This window comes from Haematobia irritans, chromosome 3 (genome assembly GCF_050003625.1).
Source record: "Haematobia irritans isolate KBUSLIRL chromosome 3, ASM5000362v1, whole genome shotgun sequence".
Taxonomy (NCBI): Eukaryota; Metazoa; Arthropoda; class Insecta; order Diptera; family Muscidae; genus Haematobia; species Haematobia irritans.
Genome location: NC_134399.1, coordinates 76,574,034 through 76,596,709, shown reverse-complemented (window position 1 = coordinate 76,596,709; position 22,676 = coordinate 76,574,034).

The window sequence follows — 22,676 nt, the reverse complement described above, 5'->3', positions numbered from 1 at the left end:
ATATGATGATACCGGAAATACCAGAGACAAATATGAGCACTGTGCAAATTATCGAACACGCAGTGGAGAGGATTACTAAGGCCTTCAACATTTCACTGAAAGCTGCATGCCCTAAAGGGAAGCCAAGGGGGAAAAATCGACCACCATGGTGGTCTACGGAGTTAGGTAATATGAGGAAATCGTGCAGGAAGCTCTTTAACAAAGCAAAGTCCACCAGAGCTCCTGTGGATTGGGACGCTTACAAGAAGAATAATGAGAGGATACAAGCGAGAACTGAGAAAGGCTCAGCATAACTCTTGGAATGATTACTGCAGCAGCATTGAGAATACGTCCGAGGCTTCCAGAATACGGAAGGTGCTAGCATCCACGAGCTCCGCTCCAGGTTTCATTAAAACATCGGAGGGCAATTGGACAACCTCCAGTGAGGAGACGCTGGAGGTACTATTGGACACACATTTTCCCGGAAATCAGACGGTTGAACCATGCACTGGCGGTTCCACAGTGGCTCAGCGGTCGTTTCCTATCGAGGAAATTGTATCAGAATCCAGAATAAAATGGGCGTTAAATACACGCACAGAAAAAACATGTTTGGACATGGTTGCCGCATCCATTTAATACTTATCTAGAGCATGTAATTGTCGCGAAAACCATGTATTTTGTCTTTGTAAAAATAATTTTCGTGCAGAGAAAAATGTATGCTGGCAATAAGCATTTAAATGGTTCTCAAATTCCGCAAGCATGTGCTATCATTTAAATGATAGAATTTGAGACCATTACATGGTCGGGAAAATCATGTATCTGACCATTCAATTTTTCGACTTTTTTGCAGGAAAAAAGTATTTTTATAGGTTACGTACCGACAATTCTAGAACCATTACATGACCATAAAGACCATGTACATTTTTTCGTGACCATTTAATTATTTTAACTTTTTTGCAGCGAAAAGAATTTTATAAAAACATTGAGTAGATACACACGATTTTCATTTTGCGCGTCAGTCGTGTGTTGATTGTTTCTTGGAATGGACGGAGAATACGGATTTACTGTGTTTTTTGTTAATTTATTCAAAAGTGGCATGTGGTTTTATGTGAAAACAAAAAAGAAAAGTGTAATTGAAAAAATGTACCTGTTTTTTGGTCTGCATTTTACTATATGGATCATTCATTTTTAGTTGCAGTTACATGATGGCTGCGTTTGTACATTTGATGGGCACGATGTAAATATGGAATAATTACTTATTGTTGAAATTGAACCAAAATAGAGTGTGTAAAATTATGTAATGTTTGTTTGCACGACATTATAAATACAAATAAACAATGAATTAGTTTATACATAAATAAAAACTAATAAATAAAGTTAATTTTATGTTTTCTTTTCTCAAGTGGCGTCCTTTTTCGACTACGAAAAAAATTTTTTCATAAAGATCAAAACATTTTAGGTTGTGACCGTGTTCTTTTAACTGGAAGAAAAACATTTTTGACGAATACCATAACATTTTAGATCGTGACCATTGTCTTTTGATTCAAACTAAATTATTTTTATCAATATAATAACATTTTAGATGAGGACAATTTTATTTTTCTTAGAACCATGTTCACTGAGCAAACATGGTTGCAGGTGAAAATGTTACATGGTCGCCGCAAAAATATTTCTTATCATATTATTTTGCTCTTCGAATATGATTGTGACAATCATGTTTCTTCTCTGCGTGTAGCTTTGGATCATTCAAATCCCCCGGACCTGATGGAATTACTCCGGTGGAGTTAAAAGCGGTGGCTGACAGAATTATCCCCTGGTTGTCGGCGATATATATAGGATGTATCAACTTAGCATATATTCCACGAAAGTGGAGAGAATCAAAAGTCGTTTTCATACCTAAAGCGGGAAAAGCCTCTCACTCGAATGCGAAGGATTTCCGACCAATCAGCTTATCATCATTCCTACTTAAGACTCTGGAGAGGATGATAGATATTTATCTTAGAACTAGCGTCGATTCAAGTTTGCTCTCGAAACGACAACATGCATACTCGAAAGGCAGGTCTACTGAGACCGCATTACATGAACTAGTCAGCTTTATTGAAAGCTCACTATCTGTCAAAGAATACACAATCGTGGCATTTCTAGACATCGAAGGGGCGTTCAATAACGTCCATCCGAGCTCGATATTAAATGGACTGACAACTCTGAATTTTGATCCAGGTATACTTAGGCTGTTAGACGAACTTCTAAGGAAGAGACGCATTTCAGCCACACTAGGACAAGCAAACATACAAAGGTATGTGAACAGAGGCACTCCCCAAGGAGGAGTTCTATCACCTCTTCTTTGGAATGTTGCTATAAACGACCTTCTGGTTTCCCTAGAAAAAGAAAGGATACAAGTGGTGGCATACGCAGATGATGTGGCGCTAGCAGTCAGGGGAAAATTCCCATCCACAATCAGAGATATTATACAGAGAGCCCTCCGGATGACTGAGAAATGGGCGAAAGATAATGGTCTTGGGGTAAATCTTGCAAAGACAGAAATAGTCATGTACTGCAAAGATCGCAAAACTCCCACGGTTAGGCCCATTTCCTTAGGGGGTATTGAAATTCCCTTTAGGGAGTGTGCAAAATACCTTGGCGTTATTTTGGACAGGAAGCTGAACTTTAAGCTTAATATTGAAGAAAGGGCGAGGAAAGCAACGGTAGCTTTATACTCGTGCAAAAAGGCAATAGGGAAAAAGTGGGGACTAAAACCAAAAATTGTACATTGGCTATACACGGCAGTGGTTAGACCTATAATGCTATATGGTGTTGTAGTCTGGTGGCCGGCACTTCACCAGCCGACAAGTTTAGACAAAGTTCAGCGTATGGCGTGCTTGTGTATCTCAGGTGCATTCAGCAAGACAGGAACAAACTCCCTTAATGTCATACTGCATCTATTGCCTTTAGACATTTTGGCCAAACAGTCAGCTGCAACAACGGCTGTGCGGTTGCGCGAGCTATCGCTGTGGTCGGAAAAAAGTTACGGTCACAGTTCGGTCCTCAAAATAATGCCAGATGTGCCTAACGTAGTGGATTACACTTTGGCGAGTCCACTTTTCGACAACAAGTTTGAGACTCTAATTCCCAACAGTGAGGCGTGGTGTACACGGACCCTGGGGAATAAAAGATATATAGATTTCTACACTGATGGCTCCAAATTGGATGGCCAAGTGGGTTTCGGAGTATATTCTAAAGATCTGGAACTTCGAATAGCGAAAAGATTACCTGATCACTGTAGTGCTTTTCAGGCTGAAATATTAGCAATAAGAGAAGTGGTGAATTGGCTGAGAAGTAATGCTCCAAGCAATATTGGCATTAATATATACTCAGACAGTCAACCTGCAATAAAATCCTTGGACTCTGTGTTCCTCAACTCGAAAACGGCCATAGACTGTCGCAAATCTCTCAATGAGATGGCTGAGCAGCACAATATTCACCTAATATGGGTGCCTGGCCACAGGAACATACCGGGGAACTGCGAAGCAGATGAGCTAGCAAGGCTAGGAACTACCTTACATATTCCAGGGGAACTAGAATCTGTTGGTATGCCTCTGGCTACCTGCAAGCTCTTACTGCGTGAGAAGGCTGTCATGATGGCAAATGTTCGATGGGAGAATTGTAAGGGTTGTAACGACACCAAGCAAATATGGCCCCATTTAAACTTAAACCGCACAATAGATATGCTAGTGTTCTCGAGACGCCAGATATCACTCCTGATATCTGCTATAACGGGTCGCTGCCTGATAGGCGATTTTGCAAAAACTATTGGTGCGAAGTATAATGACTATTGTATGAGCTGTCATGATGCGGAGGAAAAGGAATCAATAAAACACCTCTTGTGTGAGTGTCCTGCATTTTGTGTAAGGCGTAAGCAAATTTTAGGGGCATATAGCTTCAGATTACTAGCGGACCTGGAAAACGTTAACTTAAGCAGTCTGCTAATGTTTTTGGAACAATCTGGTTGGTTCAACAGAAGAAAATAATCGAGAAGGTTCAACGGTTAAAACTATAAGTGCCCATATGTAATAGGTACTTTTAGTTAATGTGGTATCACAATGGACTGAATAGTCTAAGTGAGCCTGAATCTTAATCGGGCTGCCACTTTAACCTAACCTAACCTATCTCTAGAAGATCATTATTGGATGCACCCTAAAAATTATGATTAGGAAGAACTTCCAATGTTTTTCCTAGGCTATTGATTGAGCAGGATCCCCGGAAATTTGGAAAAAATTCCCTATATCTCGGGAATGGAAAAAACCCTAAGGGTGATATATTAATACTAATTTCCTTTATTGTGTTAGAATATTAATAAGAATGGATAAAACATGTACGTATGCTTTTGCATAATAGCCAACCATCACAAATTTATTCTTATTGGCCAATTCAGCTCACATCAATGGACTTTACCCCAACAGTGCAATAGCGCATAATGGACGCTGTTTAAGCTTCTTAGCGAGTTACACGACACTATACATCTACAGCTACGCATAACAAAAGTTCCAAATATTCTACTAAGACGAATTCACATTGATCATTTTGTCATTGGGAGATATATTACCGAAGGACATTTCTAATTTACTTCCATCTTCCATTACCAAGCATTTGGCTTAAGACCCCAGTATTACATGGGCCACTCTATTTGGATGTGTCTCTTCCTTTGGCGATTTCTTGGCATTCCTAATCCGCATAAGGATATGCTCTTGGTGGTTTTGCTTTGGTGTGACTGGTTGTTGGTGTTGGAGGAGTAGTAATCAATTATTGGATTCCTTATGGTTTATTCCTTGGAATGTTCTATACTCATGTACATCACCATGTAAATATGTTTTTGGAAACTGTCGTTTTATTAACCATATATTATAGAAGATTAGGCTTAAGATTGCTTAGCTGTGACATTCGAGTTTTATTAGATCTCTGGGCGATTCTCCGAGATGGTGGACTATTTTAATTAAATCATACGGTCAGTTGTCCAATAGGGCAATAATTAATTGTTGTCATCAGAATAGGGCATCAAGGAAGGACTTTGCCTTACTAACTATTATGCTCCACCATGAGATACCAATGAATTATGATCTTTTTTGTGACCTTAAACAGGCCTTTTATTAAATTAACCATGACAGAAATATAGCCAAATGCGAGCATCATCATTCTCGTTAAGATGAATTGCGATAACATTAATTTTAAGTAATGGGAAAAACAGGACTAAAATATGTCAATTTCAACTATTTACAAATGAATTGAGACTGACTATTGGTCAGGGGGAGAAGGGTTAAGGCATTGAGTTGTCAATTACTAATTTTGTTCTAAGTCATTTTTTATGGCGGATAGAAAATGGGTCCCAAAACCACAATCAAACAGGGCCACTAAGGTGGGGCGACGCTTCATAATCTATATGAGCCCCATGAAAATGATCCCCAAATGCAACTGAAGAATGAAAGTCAACCCCTAAATAATACGAGTAATAGGCCCCACTTTCCCTTTTGCTTTAAAAGACCATGTGATAAATAGAATATGAAGTTTTCAGATTATAATTAAATATGTTTTGCTAAGTTTGAATATTTTGAAAATCGGAATTCTGTCCATATGAGAAAATCTTGAACCCCAGCCGAAAGCTGGCAATTAATACCTTTGTAGACTGAAACAAGTATATACGGCCGTAAGTTCGGCCAGGCCGAAGCTTATGTACCCTCCACCATGGATTGCGTAGAAACTTCTTCTAAACACTGCCATCCACAATCGAATTACTTAAGTTGCGGTAACGCTTGCCGATGACAAGGTATCTTAAACCCTTCTAACACCGTCTGCTAAAATGTATGTAAGTCCATCGTGGTATATACACGCAGAGAAGGAATATGATCACCTCAAACATGCTTCAAGAGCAAAATGTTATTTTTGTTTGGTGACCATGTAACATGTTTGTCAATAAAATGTTATTTTCTCGTCAAATATAACCTGCTTGTCGAAATCAGATACATGATATCCGAGAAAATAACATAGTTGCGAAAACCATGTTACATGGTCACCACCCAAAAATAACATTTTGCTCTTAAAACATGTTTAAGGTGATCATATTCCTTCTCTGGGTGTATTAAATCAACAAAGATCGATTAAATACGTATATAATTCAGTTTGACAAAATTTTCTATAGAAATGAAATTTTAACAAAATTTTTCTATAGAAATAAAATTTTAACAAAATTTTCTATCGAAATAAAATTTTGACAAAATTTTCTATAGAAATAACATTTTGACAAAATTTTCTATGGAAATAAAATTTTGGTAGATTAATTTTGGCTCGAAAGGCAACCATGATTATGAACCGATATGGACCAATTTTTGTATGATTGGAGATCGGCTATATATAACTATAGATCGATATGGACCAATTTTGGTATGGTTGTTAGCGGCCATATACTAACACCACGTTCCAAATTTGAACCGGATCGGATGAATTTTGCTCCTCCAAGAGGCTCCATGTCAAATCTGGAGAACGGTTTATATGGGGGCTATATATAATTATGGACCGATATGGACCAATTCTTGCACAGTTGTTAAAGATCATATACTAACACCATGTTCCAAATTTCAAACGGATTGGATGAAATTAGCTTCTCTTAGAGACTCTGCAAGCCAAATCTGGGGATCGGTTTCAATGGAGGCTATATATAATTGTGATGTTACTCGTAGAGACCATATACTAACACCACATTCCACATTTGAACCGGATCGGATGAATTTTGCTACTCCAAAAGGCTTCGGAGGTCAAATCTGGAGAACGGTTTATATGGAAGCTATATATAATTTTGGACCGATATAGACCAATTTTTGCACGGTTGTTAAAGATCATATACTTACACCATGTTCCAAATTTCAACAGGATTGGATGAAATTTGCTTCTCTTAGAGACTCCGCAAGCCAAATCTGCGGATCGGTTTATATAGGGGCTATATATAATTATGAACCGATGTGGATCACGTTTTGCATGGTTGTTAGAGACCATATACCAACATCATGTACCAAATTTCAGACGGATCGGATGAAATTTGCTTCTCTTTGCGGCTCCGCAAGCCAAATCTGGGGATCGGTTTATATGGGGGCTATAGGGAGCCACCGTGGTGCAATGGTTACCATGCCCGCCTTGCATACACAAGGTCGTGGGTTCGATTCCTGCTTCGACCGAACACCAAAAAGTTTTTCAGCGGTTGATTATCCCACCTCAGTAATGCTGGTGACATTTCTGAGGGTTCCAAAGCTTCTGTAAGTGGTTTCACTGCAATGTGGAACGCCGTTCGGACTCGGCTATAAAAAGGAGGTCCCTTGTCATTGAGCTTAACATGGAATCGGGCAGGACTCAGTGATAAGAGAGCAGTTCACCAATGTACTATCACAATGGACTGAATAGTCTAAGTGAGCCTGATAGATCGGGCTGCCACCTAACCTAACCTAACCTATGGGGGCTGTATATAATTTTGGACCGATGTGGACCAATTTTAGCATGGTTTTTAGAGACCATATAATGAAATGCACCAAATTTCAGCCGGATCGGATGAAACGTTATTTCCGACATGTAGTCCTTACTTTTATACATTACATAGAATTCTTGATGTTTTTGTACATTTTGCAAAATATTCCCTTCCAACTAAGAGGTACTTCAAAAATGTTGACAAAATTTTGTATGGAAATTTTGACAAAATTTTCTATAGAACTAAATTTTGACAAAATTTTCTATAGAACTAAATTTTGACAAAATTTTCTATAGAAATTACATTTTGAGAAAATTTTCTAGAGAAATTAAATTTTGACAAATTTTTTTATAAGAATAAAATTTTTAAAAATTTTCTAAAGAGATACAATTTTGACAAAATTCTCCATCGAAATACAATTTTGACAAAATTTTCTATAGAAATACAATTTTGACAAAATTTTCTATAGAAACAAAATTTTGACAAAATTTTCTATAGAAATACAATTTTGACAAATTTTTTTATATAATAAAAATTTTGACAAAGTTTTCTATAGAAATAAAATTTTCACAAAATTTTCTATAGAAATAAAATGTTGACATAGTTTTATATAAAAATAAAATTTTGACAAAATTTTCTATAGAAATAAAATTTTGGCAAAATTTTCTATAGAAATAAAAATTTGACAAAATTTTCTATAGAAATGAAATTTTGACAAAATTTTCTATAGAAATGAAATTTTGACAAAATTTTCAACAGAAATTAAATTTTGACAAAATTTTCAACAGAAATAAAATGTTGGCAACATTTTTTATAGAAGTAAAATTTGGACAAAATTTTCTCTAAGAATAAAATTTTGAAAAATTTTCTAAAGAAATAAAATTTTGACAAAATCTTCTAAAGAAACACAATTTTGACAAAATTTTCTATAGAAATACAATTTTGACAAAATTTTCTAAAGAAACGCAATTTTGACCAAATTTTCTATAGAAGTACAATTTTACAGAATTTTCCATAGAAATTAAATGTTGTCAAAATTTTCTATAGAAATAAAATGTTGACCAAATTTTCTATAGAAACACAATTTTGACAAAATTTTCTATAGAAATGAAATTTTGAGAAAATTTTCTATAGAAATAAAATTTTGGCAAAATTTCCTATATAAATAAAATGTTGACAAAATTTTCAATAGAAATAAAATATTTTCTATATAGCCCCACATAGACCGATCTCCTGTTTCCGCCCAATTACTTTTTTTTCGCAATATGAAGCTATTTCTACTAATGTACAAAGAAGAAATCGCTTGTACGGAGACTTTTTTGATTCAGTGTATATAGTTCACTAATTAAATAAAGTAATTTTACAGTACAATAAAAATCACCAAATGAAAAACTATAGCTAAAAGCCAAACAACATTTTTCCATATGACTTATAATAGTTGTTGTCTTTTTTATTTTCAATTATTTTTCCATGGATTTCTATCTCCAGGCAATTAGGAAATTTATAACAAGTTAGCTAATATTATTATTATTCCTGTCATTTGTGTTTCGAAAGCTGTCACTTTCAAATAACAATTTAAACTATATTATGTGCGTTGTTTGAAAATAAACTTATTAATATTAAATCAACAGTAATTAGTGCTATTGAATAAAAATGCCATGAAATTAATTAACATTTTTTTTTGTGTTTCTGCTTCAACAATTGTCGAGGGTTAAATAAACTGGATATTTAATGTATGTATGTCAAACACATACACACACATACACACATATACAAAAATATATAGAGCAATTTCGGTTGTGTAAGGATTAAGGATATTGCAACATTCTGTTATGTTTTCAGCTTAAAATTATCACGGGTTTACCCTGTAGTAGGTAACAGTACATAACTATTTTAATTCTTTTTATAGCCACAAACTGCTCCAATTGGAATTACTTTGCATCATAGAAAACTAAATTTGGTAACTGGCCACTTTCGTGCAAGCAAAGCCACTCCTTGACTCTTTCCAGTCTAACATTTTTTTGTGCATCGGTGAGCTCTTGAACTTTTTGGAGCTTCAATGACTTTAGTCCAAACTCCTTTTTTAATGTGTGTTGCATCTGTTCTCGCCCTATCTTCAGCTCTCTAGCAAGTTTCCTACCACTGTGGCGTGGATTTCGATAATATCTCGCCTTCACTTTTCGAATTATTTCTGATGCTGTTACCTCCACTTTTTGGACGCAATGCAAACAAAAGATTTATACACATTTAAATGCTCGAGGACTCAAACTATAACCACTTGTGGTTTCCAACCAAGTATAAAGAAATCATACTATCACGCTTCCATCACGAATGGCATTTTGAATGCCACAGATCAAAATGCTTATGTAAGCTTGTAAACAATAAAATGAATTGTCACTGGAATAAATCTGAATCTGAAATCCGAATAAATAGAAATGATAGTAATCTGAAGTTGATTACAATACACATCTAAACTAAACACTTTGCGCTGACGAATATAATTTTTATACCCTCCATCATAGGATGGGGGTATATTAACTTTGTCATTCCGTTTGTAACACATCGAAATATTGCTCTAAGACCCCATAAAGTATATATATTCTGGGTCGTGGTGAAATTCTGAGTCGATCTAAGCATGTCCGTCCGTCCGTCCGTCCGTCTGTTGAAATCACGCTAACTTCCGAACGAAACAAGCTATCGACTTGAAACTTGGCACAAGTAGTTTTTATCGATGTAGGTCGGATGGTATTGAAAACGGGCCATATCGGTCCACTTTTACGTATAGCCCCCATATAAAGAGACCCTCAGATTTGGCTTGTGGAGCCTCTAACAGAAGCATATTTCATCCGATCCGGCTGAAATTTGGTACATGGTGTTGGTATACGGTCTCTAAAAATCACGAAAAAATTGGTCCATATCGGTCCATAATTATATATAGCCCCCATATAAACCGATCCCCAGATTTGGCTTGCGGAGCTTCAAAGAGAAGCAAATTTCATCCGATCTGGCTGAAATTTGGTACATGATGTTGGTATATGGTCTCTAGCAACCGTGCAAAAATTGGTCCACATCGGTCCATAATTATATATAGCGCACATATAAACCGATCCCCAGATTTGGGTTGCGGAGTCTCTAAGAGAAGCAAATTTCATCCGATCCGGCTGAAATTTGGTACATGGTATTGGTATATGGTCTCTAGCAACCGTGCAAAAATTGGTCCACATCGGTCCATAATTATATATAGCCCTCATATAAACCGATCCCCAGATTTGGCTTGTGGAGCCTCTAAGAGGAGAATATTTCATCCGATGTGGCTGAAATTTGGTACATGTTGTTGGTATATGGTCTCTAACAACCATGCAAAAATTGGTCCATATCGGTCCTTGATTATATATAGCCCCCATATAAACCGATCCGCAGATTTGGCTTGTGGAGCCTCTAAGAGAAGCATATTTCATCCGATCCCGCTGAAATTTGGTACATGGTGTTGGTATATGGTCTCTAACAATCATGAAAAAATTGGTCCACATCGGTCCATAATTATATATAGCCCCCATATAAACCGATCTCCAGATTTGGCTTGCGAAGCCTCAAAGAGAAGCAAATTCCATCCGATCCGGCTGAAATTTGGTACATGGTATTGGTATATGGTCTCTAGCAACCGTGCAAAAATTGGTCCACATCGGTCCATAATTATATATAGCGCACATATAAACCGATCCCGAGATTTGGGTTGCGGAGTCTCTAAGAGAAGCAAATTTCATCCGATCCGGCTGAAATTTGGTACATGGTATTGGTATATGGTCTCTAGCAACCGTGCAAAAATTGGTCCATATCGGTCCATAAAAATATATGTAGCCCCCATATAAAACGTTCTCCAGATTTGACCTCCGGAGCCTCTTGGAGGAGCAAAATTCATCCGATCCGGTTCAAATTAGGAACGTGGTGTTAGTATATGGTCGCTAACAACCATACCAAAATTGGTCCAATCACACAAAAATTGGTCCATATCGGTTCATAATCATGGTTGCCACTAGAGCCAAAAGTAATCTACCAAAATTGTATTTCTATAGAAAATTTTGTCAAAATGTTATTTCTAGAGAAAATTTTGTTAAAATTTTATTTCTAGACAAAATTTTGTTAAAATTTTATTCGGTTTATAATAAAATTTTCATCATTGTCAAAATTTTATTTCTATAGAAAATTTTGTTCAAATTTTATTCGGTTCATAATCATGGTTGCCACTCGAGCCAAAAATAATCTACCAAGATTTTATTTCTATAGAAAATTTTGTCAAAAGTTTATTTCTATAGAAAATTTTGTTAAAATTTTATTTCTGTAGACATTTTTGTCAAAATTCTCTTTCTAGAGAAAATTTTGTGAAAATTTTTATTTCTATAGAAAATTTTGTGAAAATTTTTTTTCTATAGAAAATTTTGTTAAAATTTTATTTCTGTAGAAAATTTTGTCAAAATGTTATGTCTACTTTGTCAAACTGAATTATATACGTATTGGATCGATCTTTTTTGATTTAATATATACCACGTATGGACTTACATACAATTTAGAAGATGGTGTTAGGAGGTTTTAAGATACCTTGCCATCGGCAAGCGTTACCGCAATGTAAGTAATTCGATTGTGGGTGGCAGTGTTTAGAAGAAGTTTCTACGCAATCCATGATGGAGGGTACATAAGCTTCGGCCTGGCCGAACTTACGGCCGTATATAAAGGGTGATTCTTTTGAGGTTAGGATTTTCATGCATTAGTATTTGACAGATCACGTGGGATTTCAGACATGGTGTCAAAGAGAAAGATGCTCAGTATGCTTTGACATTTCATCATGAATAGACTTACGATCTGCCACAACGTCGAATTTTCAGTGAATGGGCCCTAGAAAAGTTGGCAGAAAATCCGCTTTTTTATCGACAAATTTTGTTCAGCGATGAGGCTCATTTCTGGTTGAATGGCTACGTAAATAAGCAAAATTGCCGCATTTGGAGTGAAGAGCAACCAGAAGCCGTTCAAGAACTGCCCATGCATCCCGAAAAATGCACTGTTTGATGTGGTTTGTACGCTGGTGGAATCATTGGACCGTATTTTTTCAAAGATGCTGTTGGACGCAACGTTACGGTGAATGGCGATCGCTATCGTTCGATGCTAACAAACTTTTTGTTGCCAAAAATGGAAGAACTGACATGTTGACATGTGGTTTCAACAAGATGGCGCTACATGCCACACAGCTCGCGATTCTATGGCCATTTTGAGGGAAAACTTCGGAGAACAATTCATCTCAAGAAATGGACCGGTAAGTTGGCCACCAAGATTTGACGCCTTCAGACTATTTTTTGTGGGGCTACGTCAAGTCTAAAGTCTACAGAAATAAGCCAGCAACTATTCCAGCTTTGGAAGACAACATTTCCGAAGAAATTCGGGCTATTCCGGCCGAAATGCTCGAAAAAGTTGCCCAAAATTGGACTTTCCGAATGGACCACCTAAGACGCAGCCGCGGTCAACATTTAAATGAAATTATCTTCAAAAAGTAAATGTCATGGACCAATCTAACGTGTCAAATAAAGAACCGATGAGATTTTGCAAATTTTATGCGTTTTTTTTTAAAAAAAAGTTATCAAGCTCTTAACAAATCACCCTTTACTTGTTTCCATTCAGATCATAACATTTCGGAAGATGACCATGTTTTTTAATTGGGAAAAACTATTCGCTCAAAGATCATAAAATTCTATTTTATGACCATATTCCATAAATTTTGCCGACGACCATAACATTGTAGATGTTGACTATATGCTTTGCGTGAAAATATGTAGAATTTAAATATTTTCTCTTATACCCATCCAAATACATTATATGTATTACAAAAAACACAAAAAGAATTTTATGAAATTCACCAGCAGCAACATATCGAACATTTTATGTAATTATACTATCGCAATTAGGAGTCCATCAAATACAAGAGAAAAACATGCATGTTAATGTTGTGTACTTAACTTCGTCGAGACGAATTCATTACAAGAGGACAACCATGATTTTTCAGTAAACATATTCATCCCCTCGAAATGAGACTGACAATGCCTTTAGATAAGAGCGAAATACTTACTCGGAAAATGTCAGTGGCAGATTTTACGCAAACACATCATTACTTACTCACCCTTCAATAATAGAAAGTGTAAAAATAATGGAGAGAAGGGTATTTTGCAATACGCAAAATGGAAAATTATTAACAAAAATATAAATTTTATTTACATTTTTATATATTTATAAATTTATACATTTTTCATAAAATTGAATTTTAAATAAATAATCTGTTGTTTTTTTTATAAATATGTTTTATTAAGTTATATATTTTTAATAATTTATATGGATTATTTCATAAAATACACTGAAAAAACATGCCCTGTACCACAGATTTTGTCTTTACTCTAATTAATTTGGTATTGATTCCGAGCCAAAGATGCATAGAATTAAAGTATGGTTACTTTTAAGACACAATTCTGTTTTAAATTTGGGGTTTGCGTACTTGATTCTATGAACCAAATTTTAATTTTTCGTTTTTTTTTACCTCTTTTTCTTCAGATGCTATCAAAGCCCTTTAAAACCATGTTAACGACAGCTTTAATATCTAAATTCAGACTCGACTTGCAGTAAAAATTGTGATATGTTTGAAGTAAACAAGTATATACGGCCGTAAGTTCGGCCAGGCCGAATCTTATGTACCCTCCACCATGGATTGCGTAGAAACTTCTACTGAAGACGGCCATCCACAATTAAATTACTTGGGTTGCGGCCGATGGCAAGGCATCTTAAAACTTCTTAACATCATCTTCTAAATTGTAAGTTAGTCCATGTGGGATATAACATATAGTAGACAAAAAAGGTCGATTAAATACGTATATATTCAGTTCTTGTCCGGTATATATATTGAAATATGGGGGTTATATACAATTATGAAGACGAGTCTACCAAAAATGGCAGATTTTTTTACTAATTGGTAGAATTCGTAATGTTTTGGAAGATTTTCCAAAATATTCCTCTCCAACTATGAAATGCTTCATAAATTGTATATAGAAATAACATTTTGACAAAATTTTCTACAGAAATAAAATTCTGACAATTCTATGGCAATAAAATGTTGGTAGATTATTTTTGGCTCGAGTGGCATTCATGATTTTTCTGTGATTGGGGATCGGTTTATTTGGGGGCCATATATAATATAGATCGATACGGATCAATTTTGGCATGGTTGTTATCGGCCATACACTAGCGAAGTGTATCAAATTTCAACCGGATCGGATGAATTTTTAACCGATATGGACCAATTTTTGCATGGTTGTTAGAGACCATATACTAACACCACGTACCAAGTTTCAACCGGATCGGATGAATTTTGCTTCTCCAAGAGGCTCTGGAGGTCAAATAATGGGATCGGTTTATATGGGGGCTATACACCGAAAGAATTCTCTTCGTTCATTTTACGAAGAATTCTTCATTAACTATTCTTCCTGAATTCTTCATTAAAATAACGAAATTTTCATTCATTTTCTTAAGTTTTACGAAGAACATTTTACGAATATACGAAACTTCTACGAAACATTCTACATTAACTTTTCTTCGTAAAAAGTTCGTACTTTTAACGAAACTTTCTTCATATTTCATGAATTTTGTGAAGAAGTTTTTACGAATATTTTACGAAACATTCTGCGTTAAAATTTCTTCATAAAAAGTACGAAACATTTTCTTTGAAATAACGAAGAAGTTTCATTGAAGTTGTAAAATTTCCATTCGCGGCATTAAATTGTCTTTTATAATGTGCTTGAGTGTATTCCTTTATTCTATTTTTTATGCAAGTCTATGCTACTTCTCATTTGGGTGATAGCGCGCTATGAATAAAAGTGAAGCAATAAAACTAAAAATTATTCAAAAACTTAAGATGTAAAGTAGTGATGTCATTTTTCACACTTGCAACTACAACCAAACGCACTTTCGACTATAAATTTTTTTTCTAAAAGTTCGAACATTTTTCAGAAAAAAGTACGAATTTTTTTCTTACAAACTACGAAAATTTTGGAAGAACTTTTCTTCGTAAAAAGTACGAAATATTTCGTACTTTTAATGAAAAGTTTCTTTGGTTGTAAAACAATGACAAATTTCGTACTTCTAACGAAATTTTTCGTTCTTTTTACGAAGAAAATTCTTTCGGTGTATATGATTACCTTGCGGCAAATGTGACGCCGATCGGTTAGTAAATGGACGCAATCTGACCCCATTTATCGAAATCGGGCAATACATATGTATGTATGGGAGCTATATCTAAATTTGATCCGATTTTTTTCCAAATTCAACAGCGTTTGTCCTTGTGTCAACAAAAAGCTATATTTTGTTTAACCGGAGGCAGAGTCGAGCTAAATTTTTACGACTCCAGCAAAATCTTCAGATTTCGACTTCAAGACTCTGATTCCACAACCCTGCCTGTTGGAGCCACCGTGGTGCAATGGTTAGCATGCCCGCCTTGCATACACAAGGTCGTGGGTTCGATTCCTGTTTCGACCGAACACCAAAAAGTTTTTCAGCGGTGGATTATCCCACCTCAGTAATGCTGGTGACATTTCTGAGGATTTCAAAGCTTCTCTAAGTGGTTTCACTGCAATGTGGAACGCCGTTCGGACTCGGCTATAAAAATGTGGTGCCTTGTCATTGAGCTGAACATGGAATCGGGCAGCACTCAGTGATAAGAGAGAAGTTTTCTCGTGTGGTATCACAATGGACTGAATAGTCTAAGTGAGCCTGATACATCGGGCTGCCACCTAACCTTACCTAACCCTGCCTGTTACACACTAGTGGTGAAGGGTCTACAACTGTATATATAATCAAATGAAGCATTTACTAAATTCGTATGTCTCACAAAATAGTACGGAATTTTCTAAAATTTGTAAATTTTATCGAAAATTCATCCATCATGAACTTCTAAAAATGTCCTGTCCCGTGGCAATTGCATAGCTGGTTGTGACTTGTGTTCCAGAATTTCCAAGGAAATATATCTGCAAAAATGTATATTATATATTTGTCCTTGTGCAGTAAATGTTGGCATGAACCTTCCAGTAACTACACGTATATTGTCAACACTAAATGAAAAGGCTCTGATGGCTGACTTCTGGCAGCTTTACTTTGGTGATGGTGATGGGGGTGTGATTAGATTGCCATTCTATCTATAATCCATCGAAAAATCTATTACCGACTATATAAATTATATATTCTTGATCGGTACACACAGAGAAGGAATATGATCACCTTAAACATGTTTCAAGAGCAAAATGTTATTTTTGTATGGTGACCATGTAACATGTTTGTCACTAAAATTTTATTTTCTCGTCAAATTTAACCTGCTTGCTGAAGTCAGATACATGATTTCCGAGAAAATAACATGGTTGCGAAAAAAACATGTTACATGGTCACCACCCAAATATAACATTTTGCTCTTAAAACCTGTTTGAGGTGATCATATTCCTTCTCTGGGTGTAGGAAGTTGCGAGACTTATAACCTGTTTTATCTTCTAATTCTTGGTCTTCCAGACACCGCAATTGTTTAAATTCAACTTTGAGAATCGTACCATTTGAATCGACCTATTTGAGAGAGTGTCTGTGATTAAATTCACGTAAAAATCCCATATATTTCTTTGTAACTCATTTCGACGAAGAGTTTTCAAAGGAAACTTACGACAGAACTTAGTTATTAACGTACGTAGTTATTAAACTTTAATTGTCGGATGGTAATTAAATGCAAGAGGCATAAAAGAAATGCGATTGGTATTACTATTCTAAAGGCTCTTCTCGCAGCACGTTGTTCTTCGCTCCGTATTTCGCGATTTTTTAGCAAAAACAAGTAAGTAAAGTCTAAAGTCGGGCGGGGCCGACTATATTATACCCTTCACCCTATGTAGGCTAAAATTTATGTTACCATCTCACCTACATCACATTTGCTGGAAGCTATATAAAGGAGACAATTTTTTTACTTCTACAAAATCTCTAGAATTAAAATTTAAATCGGCTAACGCTATTATCCAGTTAATTGGAGGAAAATCCCATTGAAAATGGATCTAAAATGTGTAACAGTCTACCATATTTCCCCAACTCTGGTGTACGTATATATGGGAGCTATATATAATCTGAACCGATTTTGACTAAATTTGGCATTTATAGTTAGAATAATAATTCTGCTATCTATGCGAAATTTCACGTAAATGGGAGCATAACTTTGGCCCCCCTTGTCATATGAGTGCAAATCGGACGGAAGATATATATGGGAGCCATATCTAAATCTGAACCGATTTCAACCAAATTTGGCACAATTACCGATACTACTAAACGTACTCCTTGTGCGAAATTTGAAGCAAATCCCGGCAAAACCCTGGATTTTGAGGACATATAAGTTCAAATCGGACGAAAGATATATATGGGAGCTATATCTAAATCTAAATCGGTTTTGACCATATTTGGCACATACAATAGTATCGTTAAAAGTACCGCTTGTGCAAAATTTGAAATCAGGGCAAAACTCTGGCTTTTGAGACCATATAAGTCCAAATCGTGCGAAAGATATATATGTGATCTATATCTAAATCTGAACCGATTTTAACAAAATTTGACACACCTAACGATACTATTAAACGTACCCCTTGTGCAAAATTTGAAGCAAATCACGGCAAAACTCTGGCTTTTGTGACCATATAAGTTCAAATCGGACGAAAGATATATATGGGAGCTATATCTAAATTTGAACCGATTTCAATCAAATTTACCAAGCATTGTAGAATGTCAATTCTACCCTCCGTGCAAAATTTCACGAAGATCGGTAGAAAACTTTGGCCTCTGTGGTCATATGAGTCTAAATCGGACGAAAGATATATATGGGAGCTATATCTAAATCTGAACCGATTTGGCTGATATTTTGCAAGATTTTCGAGATTCATAAAATATTTGGATGTACGGTATTTCAAGAAAATCGGTTGATACACACGCTAACTATGACCAAATCGGGGATAAACATATATGGCAGCTATATCTAAATCTGAACCTTTGTGCACAAAACTACATATACAGACAGACGGACGGACAGACAGACGGACATCGCTAAATCGACTCAGAATTTAATTCTAAGCCGATCGGTGTACTAAAAGATGGGTCTATGACCACTATTTCTTGGCGTTACATACAAATGCACAAACTTATTATACCCTGTACCACAGTAGTGGTGAAGGGTATAAATATTGACGCAAACGTGACATTCGATTTCTGGCTTCGTCGTTGTCTTCTGCGCGCATCCTTTGTGTAATCAATATTTGCACATGGTCGTGGCATTATGTACTGAAATATGTTTTTTATGATATTATTATACCCTAAACCTCATAGTGGTCAGTGTATAATAAGTTTGATCTGCCAAAAAATGTGCCCACCAGAAATATTGATTTTAGACCCCATAAAATATATACCGATCGACTCAGAATCACCTCCTGAGTCGATCTAGCGCTTGGTGGCCGTCCGTCCATGTATTTGTTGTTCACAGGATTCCGGTCGCAATTATTAACCGATTTTGATGAAATCTGGTACAGGGAGTTTTTTGGGCACAAGGACGAACGCTATTGAATTTGGAAGAAATCGGATCAAATTTAGATATAGCTCCCATATATATATGTATCGCCCGATTTCGACAAATGGGGTTACGTTGCGCTTTTTTACAAACGGATCGTCACAAATTTGGCAACAAATAATATTTTTCATCGCACTTCAAGTCTGCAAAATTTCATTCAAATCGGTTCAGATTTAGATATAGTTCTCATACGTATGTATCGCCCGATTTTCCCAAATTTGGCCATAAAAACCTAATTTATTAAGCGATCTTACTCAAACTTGGCTTACTGTAATCTTTTATGATACTGTGCCAAAAATAATCGAAATCGGTTCAGATTTAGGTATAGCTCCCATATATATGTACCGCCCGATTTTTCTAAATTTGGCTATAAAACCCTTATTTATCAACCGATAGTACTCAAAGTTGGCCAAATGTAATCTTCTATAGCACTAGATGTATGTGCAAAATTTCATCGAAATCGGGTTAGATTGAGATATAGCTTTCTATATATATGTATAGCCCGATTTTCCCAAATTTGCCCATAGAACCCTTATTTATTATCCGATCTTACTCAAAGTTGGCTAGATCCAGTCCTCTATAGTACTAACGGTATGTGCAATATTTCATCGAAATCGGTTCAGATGTAGATATAGCTCCCATATATGTATCGCCCGATATTGAAAAATTTGCCCCTAATAACTTTATGTTTGACCATACAGGCCTCATTTCTTAACTGATCTTACTCAAATTTTGCACAAGGTAACCTTTTGTGGTATTAGTCAAACCCGCAAAAAATTATGCAAATTGGTTCAGATTTAAATATGGCTTCCATATATATGCATCGCTCGATTTTCCCAAATTTGTCCATAATACTCTTATTTATTAATTAATGTTACTCAAATTTCGAATTTTGATGTACTAGCCGATCGTATTTATACGTGCTCGTAGCTCTTACATGAGAATATTGCTGGATTTTTACAAATTTTGATTTAATACCCACACTAATTGAGCGATTTTCTCTTTCATTTAATAATGGGCTCAATATTAGTGGCACACTAACCCCGTAGATGCAATATCAACTACAGCCAGTGTTGCTAGAAGTATTTCCTATATGTTGTTTTTATACCCACCACCATAGGATGGGGGGTATATTAACTTTGTCATTCCGTTTGTAACACATCGAAATATTGCTCTAAGACCCCATAAAGTGTATATATTCTGGGTCGTGATGAACCAGAAATATTGATTTTAGACCCCATAAAATATATACCGATCGACTCAGAATCACCTCCTGAGTCGATCTAGCGCTTGGTGACCGTCCGTCCATGTATTTGTTGTTCACAGGATTCCGGTCGCAATTATTAACCGATTTTGATGAAATCTGGTACAGGGAGTTTTTTGGGCACAAGGACGAACGCTATTGAATTTGGAAGAAATCGGATCAAATTTAGATATAGCTCCCATATATATATGTATCGCCCGATTTCGACAAATGGGGTTACGTTGCGCTTTTTTACAAACGGATCGTCACAAATTTGGCAACAAATAATATTTTTCATCGCACTTCAAGTCTGCAAAATTTCATTCAAATCGGTTCAGATTTAGATATAGTTCTCATACGTATGTATCGCCCGATTTTCCCAAATTTGGCCATAAAAACCTAATTTATTAAGCGATCTTACTCAAACTTGGCTTACTGTAATCATTCCGTTTGTAACACATCGAAATATTGCTCTAAGACCCCATAAAGTGTATATATTCTGGGTCGTGATGAAATTCTGAGTCGATCTGAGCATGTCCGTCCGTCCGTCCGTCCGTCCGTCTGTTGAAATCACGCTAACTTCCGAACGAAACAAGCTATCGACTTGAAACTTGGCACAAGTAGTTGTTATTGATGTAGGTCGGATGGTATTGCAAATGGGCCATATCGGTCCACTTTTACGTATAGCCCCCATATAAACGGACCCCAAAATTTGGCTTGCGAGGCCTCTAAGAGAAGCAAATTTCATCCGATCCGGCTGAAATTTGGTACATGGTGTTAGTATATGATCTCTAACAACCATGCAAAAATTGGTCCACATCGGTCCATAATTATATATAGCCCCCATATAAACCGATCCCCCGATTTGGCTTGCGAGGCCTCTAAGAGAAGCAAATTTCATCCGATCCGGCTGAAATTTGGTACGTGATGTTAGCATATGGTCTCTAACAACCATGCATAAATTGGTCCACATCGGTTCATAATTATATATAGCCCCCATATAAACCGATCACCAGATTTGACCTCCGGAACCTCTTGGAAGACCAAAATTCATCTGATTCAGTTGAAATTTGGTACGTGGTGTTAATATATGGCCTCAAACTCCCATGCAAAAATTGGTCGATATCGGTCCATAATTATATATAGGCCCCATATAAACCGATCCCCAGATTTGACCTCCAGAGAAGAGCAAAATTCTTCCCATTCGGTTGGAATTTGGTACGTGATGTTAGTATGTGGTATCCAACAACCATGCAGGAATTGGTTCCTATCAGTCCATAATTATATATAGCTCCCATATAAACCGATCCCCAGATTTGACCTCCGGTGCCTTTTGGAGAAGCAAAATTCATCCGATCTGCTTGAAATTTGGTACGTGGTGGTAGTATATGATATTTAACAACCATGCCAAAAGTGGTTCATATCAGTCCATAATCGTACATAGCCACATATAAACCGATCCCGAGATTTGGTTTTGGAACCTCTTGGAGGAGCAAATTTCATCCGACTGAGTTGAAATTTGGTACATTGTGCTAGTATATGGTCGTTAACAACCATGCCTATCTAGGTCCATATCGGTCTATAGTTATATATGGCCCTCAGATAAATCGATCCCCAATCACACAAAAATTGGTCCATATCAAGTTAATAATTGTATATAGCCCCCATATAAGCGATCCCCATATTTCAATTCTGGCTCTCTACGTACAAAAATTCCATATCGATTCGTAATTATTTGTAGACTTAACTATACTTTTTTTGTCTAATATATACCATGTATGGACTAAATCACAATTTAGAAAACGATGTTAGGAAGTTTTAAGATACCACAACCCAAGTAATTCGATTGTGGATGATAGTTTTTCGTTGAAGTTTCTACGCAATCCATGGTGGTGGGTACATAAGATTCGGCCTGGCCGAACTTGCGGCCGTATATACTTGTTTTTTCTAATATTTAGCGTCTTGTAGGAGGTAGGGCCACAATGTAGGGACATTTTCACTCAACACAATTTGTAATAATTTTTACATTTTGGTGGCTCTAGAGAAGGAAATTAGAAGCCGGCAAGGCTTGATATTTAGCAATGTGTGGTAACAACAGTTACCACTTGTGCCAAAAAAAAAAAAAAAATCTGACAAAATTTGAAGATTACCACAAATCTACCAAGGTTAGGTTAGGTGGCAGCCCGATGTATCAGGCTTTTTATAGCCGAGTGCGAACGGCGTTCCACATTGCAGTGAAACCACTTAGAGAAGTTTTGAAACCCTCAGAAATGTCACCAGCATTACTGCGGTGG